The sequence below is a fragment of the Triticum urartu genome, chromosome 1 (genome assembly GCF_003073215.2).
Source record: "Triticum urartu cultivar G1812 chromosome 1, Tu2.1, whole genome shotgun sequence".
In the NCBI taxonomy this organism is placed as follows: domain Eukaryota; kingdom Viridiplantae; phylum Streptophyta; class Magnoliopsida; order Poales; family Poaceae; genus Triticum; species Triticum urartu.
The window spans coordinates 259,711,061-259,716,999 of NC_053022.1; positions in this window are offsets into that span (position 1 = coordinate 259,711,061).

Below are 5,939 nucleotides of genomic sequence, written 5' to 3' on the forward strand. Positions count from 1 at the left end.
CACAATTCCAAATGAGCTAAAAGTTCACGGGGAACTTTTATGAAATATATGAAAAATACTGGAGCAAATAACTACCGGAGGGGGGCCACCTGGTGAGCACAAGACACTAGGGCGCGCCTGGTGGGTTGTGCTTAGCCCAGCCCACCTATGGTGCCCATCTTCTGGTATATAAGTCATTTTGACCTAGAAAAAATAAGGAGAGGACTTTCGGGACAAAGCGCCTCCGTCTCGAGGCGAAACTTGGGCAGGTGCACTTTTGCTCTCCGGTGGAGCGATTCCGCCAGGGGAACCTCCCTCCCGGAGGGGGAAATCATCGTCATCATCATCACCAACAAATCTCCCATCTTGGGAAGGGCTATCTCCATCAACATCTTCAACAGCAACATCTCCTCTCAAACCCTAGTTCATCTCTTGTGTTCAATCCTTGTACCGGAACTATAGATTGGTACTTGTGGGTGACTAGTAGTGTTTGATTACATCTTGTAGTTGATTAGTATATGGTTTATTTGGTGGAAGATTATATGTTCAGATCCATTATTCTATTTAATACCCCTCTGATCTTGAGCATGATTATCATTTGTGAGTAGTTACTTTTGTTCTTGAGGTCACGGGAGAAATCTTGTTGCAAGTAATCATGTGAACTTGATATGTGTTCGATATTTTGATGGTATGTATGTTGTGATTCCCTTAGTGGGTCATGTGAATGTCGACTACATGACACTTCACCATATTTGGGCCTAAGGGAATGCATTGTGGAGTAGTTATTAGATGATGGGTTACGAGAGTGACATAAGCTTAGACCCTACTTTATGCTCTATTTCGTAAGGGACTGATTTGGATCTAAAAGTTTAATGCTATGGTTAGATTTATTCTTAATACTTTTCTCATAGTTGTAGATGCTTGCGAGGGGGTTAATCATAAGTAGGAGGTTTGTTCAAGTAAGAACAACACCAAAGCACCGGTCCACCCACATATCAAATTATCAAAAGTAGCAAACACAAATCAAACCAACATGATGAAAGTGACTAGATGAAATTCCCGTGTACCCTCAAGAACACTTTGCTTATGATAAGAGATTGTTTTGGCATGTCCTTTGTCTCAAAAGGATTGGGCTACCTTGCTGCACTTTTGTTGCTATTATCGTTACTTGCTCGTTACAAATTATCTTGCTATCAAACTACTTGCTACTTATAATTTCAGTGCTTGCAGACAAGAACTTGCAGAAAACCACTTGTCATTTCCTTCTGCTCCTCGTTGGGTTCAACACAATTACTTATCAAAAGGACTATGATTGATCCCCTATACTTGTGGGTCATCAGCTACCAGCAAGCCCTGCGCCGCTATCATAGCCACAGGGTCCATGCCTGGAACCTTGAGGAAGGCGACCTTGTCCTTAGGCGTGTTCAGCCCGCTAAGGGTTCCAACAAGTTGACGCCAAAGTGGGAAGGCCCTTATCGGGTAGTACGAGTCACCATACCTGGTGCAGTCTGTCTGGAGACCGAAGATGGCATCAAAATGCAAAACTCATGGAATATTGAGCATCTTCGTAAGTTCTACCCGTAAGGCGCGACTGTCGGGCCCTGCCCCGACAACCACCCTTTTGTACAAGCGTTGTCGATGCACATGTAACCCTTCGTACAAAGCCAGGCGCATACCCTGAGCACAGATAATAAAACGAAGCGTTGGCACCCTAAAAACATGCATGCATGATTAGCTTAGCATAAACTTGCCATGATCATTTAGATGAGGACATATGTTGCTATGTTTTCCCCTACACTAACTACAGGGTTCTTGCCGTGGACTTGCTCATGGGAAGAATGAACGGAAAACAAGCTTACATAATCGGTCCTCGACAAGCCAAACAGATAAGTTTTCTCTTTGTCCATACATGTCTCTGTAAGAAGAAAACTTGTGCATAGAGAAACCTTGTCACCTTCAATGCATTTGTGCTCCCATCCTTTGATCCGAACATCGTTTCAGTCAAGGATGGTTGTGGTGCCATTTTCTGGAGAAGGATTGACAAAGGGTCGGTCCCCTTCTATAGTGTTAAGCCCGCAGGCCAGGCCTCGCGGCAACAACGGAAGGCACCCGCAAGATAGCTTGTCGGGAAAACTTGTTTACTTAAAAGTATAGAGGCATTCCTCCTCTGCATGGATAAGATACATGCATAAGCAAGGCTTGTCTTTTTTCATTATGCTGGTAAACAATTACAAACCTTACAGAACACAAACATGGATAAAAGAGATTACATATTTAAGGCTAAAATTTGGCAAATGCCTACATGTTTAGATTAAGAAAAAGGATAAGTGCCCCGTAATCCCTTTATTAGCCTGACCTCGTCAGAGCCCGTGGGATGCAACCTGGCAAGATCGAGAGGGCGCAGACGAAGGTGATGGGCGGGGAGAGAGACTAGGCGATGCCCTGGTCACCGCCACCAGGGCCAGTAGAACAAGGTTGGGTGGGCACCGGCAGGAAAGATGAAGCCGGAGCCCACGGGGAAGCCTGTCGGGGTCTAGCTGGAAGACTGCTGGAGGAGGCGGAGACACCATCCACACCCAACAACCCGGCAAGTCGCCTTGCCAGGGAGGAGATGCAGGTTGAGATGGTGGTGCCGCCGGCCTCCCGCTGACGGTCATGGTGCGGCTGGTGTTTAGCCGGAGTCGAAGCTATTATCCTCGCCATCGGTGCTGCCGTCGTCGCCGTCACTGTCCTCCTCATCGCTGCCGCTCGAGGAGGAGCTTTCGTCGTTGATTGAGCTCTCCACGCAGCACCCTAAGCAAGCACTCGAATGCCCAAAGACCTTGACGGAGAGCAGGGTGGTGTCCATTAACTTGAAGTGAAGGACATGCCCCCCGCCAAGCTATGGGCGCGAGCGAAGGTCTTCCAGCCATGCCGAAGGAGCATGGCATGAGGTGCAGGAAACTCTACATCTGCCCGCATACTACCATTGTAGCACCCCCTCATGTGCAGCCTCACCCCCGACGGCTGTTCTACCTCCATCACTCTCGCGAATGGAGATGGAAGCCGAAGAAGACTACGCGGCGGCCCGCGTAGTTTGACGATGAACTCCAGTGGTTGGTCCCCGACATGGCCTTTGTTCGGGCCCAGGGAAACCGGAGGAGGAGCGATCAGGGCACCGCCCCTCCCTCCTCTCCCTCTACCGCCTCCTCTCACATTGGGCTCCGCCTCTACGTCCCCAGCGGGAGGAGGGAGGCGTTGTCAGGCGGAAACTCTCGCCGCCACCACTGGAGCACCGCCACGCCTTCTCCCCCTTACCATGATGGAGAGATGATGTTGGAAGAAAGGAGGAGAAGATGGGTGTGAGAAAGCACCCCGCCCACGTCCCTTTTTATAAGCGAATAGGGCCGGGGCTGGCTCCTCACCCATGAGGCAACCGCCCGCTCCACCTATCTGACTCGTCTGCCTCATCAACGGCGCACAGAATCAAGACCGACCTCCTGCGCCTATCCGCAGCGCCTGGCTTTCTATCATGGCACTCATTCCCGTGCCCTCCGAGTCCCCCACCACCCCCGTGCAATGCATGCGGCATACATGGCGGAAATGACAGGGGCGGGAGAACTGGTAAAATGGCAGTTACCGCCCCGTGATCGTGGGGCGTGGGCACCCCACAGATCGTGGCATAAATCTCCCCCACGACATCTTGCAAAACGTGCGGGAAAACTGGAAACTGACTCAAGCACAGGTTAATGAAGAAGCAAAGAAAATATCAAGAAGAGATCCACCACAAGCATCCCGCCTATGTACCTGGTAGGGCCTACCCCAACGATTCTTGGTAGCACATTTGGGCCAGGCCCGTGGGCTCCTGTCGGTGCAACAAACCTTCGTGCATGTTGCCCAGACTGTACAGAGGAGCAATGGCGAGGGTACAGCAGCAACAAGCTTCCAAGACAAGGCCAAGCCAGAGAGATGGCTCTTTGAGGAATCAAAGTGCGGATCAAGAAGACCAAGACACGCCAAGGGAACCAGATGTCACTAAGAAAAACCTCCCTTACCAGGCAGGCAATGCTACCAATTGAGCTTGCGTTGTTTTTTCCCTTGAAGAGGAAAGGGTGATGCAGCAAAGTAGCATAAGTATTTCTCTCAGTTTTGAGAACCAAGGTATCAATCCAGTAGGAGACAATGTGCAAGCCACCGAATACCTGCACAAACAAACACCAACCTTGCACCCAACGCGATAAAGGGGTTGTCAATCCCTTCATGGTTATTTGCAACGTGAGATCTGATAGAGATGGATAAACGATAAAGTAATATTTTTGGTATTTTTGGTTTATGGAACAGAAAGTAAAATATTGCAAAAGAAAGTAAATAGGAAACTAGAATTGTAGATCAGAAACTTATATGATGGAAAATAGACCCGGGGGCCATAGGTTTCACTAGAGGCTTCTCTCAAGAAAGAAGATATTATGGTGGGCGAAAAAATTACTGCCGAGCAATTGATAGAAATGCGCAAAGTTATGACGATATCTAAGGTAATGATCATGAATATAGGCATCACATCCGTGTCAAGTAGACCGAAACGATTCTGCATCTACTACTATTACTCCACACAACGACCGCTATCCAACATGCATCTAGAGTATTACGTCCATAAAGAACGGAGTAACGCCTTAAGTAAGATGACATGATGTAGAGGAATTAACTCAAACAATATGATGAAAACCCCATCTTTTTATCCTCGATGGCAACAATACAATATGTGTCGATTCCCCTTCTGTCACTAGGATCGAGCACCACAAGATTGAACCCAAAGCTAAGCACTTCTCCCATTGCAAGAAAAACTAATCTAATTGGCCAAACCAAATTGATAGTTCAAAGAGACTTGCAAAGATATCAAATCATGCATAAAAGAATTCAGAGGAGATTCAAATAACATTCATCGATAAGATGATCATAAATCCACAATTCATTGGATCTCGGCAAACACACCGCAAAAGAGTATTACATCGAATAGATCTCCAAGAACATCGATGAGAACTTTGTATTGAGAATCAAAGAGAGAGAAGACGCCATCTAGCTACTAGCTATGGACCCGTAGGTCTGAGGTAAACTACTCACGCTTCATCGGAGAGGCAATGTTGTTGATGTAGAAGCCTTCCATGATCAAATCCCCCTCTGGCAGGATGCCGGAAAAGGCCCCAAGATGGAATCATGGGTATAGAAGGTTGCGGCGGTGGAAAAGTGGTTCCGTGGCTCCCCTGGAAGTTTTTCGGGGTATATGTGTATATAGGAGGAAGATCTAGGTCAGGGGGTCACCGAGGGGCCCACAAGGTTGGGGGGCGCGCCCTCCACCCTTGTGGCCGCCTCGTGGCTCTTCCGACTTGCACTCCAAGTCTCCTAGGTGTCTTCTAGTCCAAGAAGAATCACCGCGAAAGTTTTATTCCGTTTGGACTCCGTTTGGTATTCCTTTTCTGCGAAACTCTAAAACAAGGGGAAAATAGAAATTGGCATTGGGCTCTAGGTTAATAGGTTAGTCCCAAAAATCATATAAAATAGCATATTAATGCTTATAAAACATCCAAAACAGATAATATAATAGCATGGAACAATCAATTATAGATACGTTGGAGACGTATCAAGCATCCCCAAGCTTAATTCCTACTCGTCCTCGAGTAGGTAAATGATAAAAAACAGAATTTTTGATGTGGAATGCTAGCTAACATATTTATCCATGTAATTCTCTTTATTGTGGCATGAATGTTTAGATCTATAAGATTCAAAACAAAAGTTTAATACTGACATAAAAACAATAATACTTCAAGCATACTAACAAAATAATTATGTCTTCTCAAAATAACATGGCCAAAGAAAGCTTATCCCTACAAAATCATATAGTCTGGCTATGCTCCATCTTCATCACACAAAATATTCAAATTATGCACAATCCCGATGACAAGCCAAGCAATTGTTTCATACTTTTG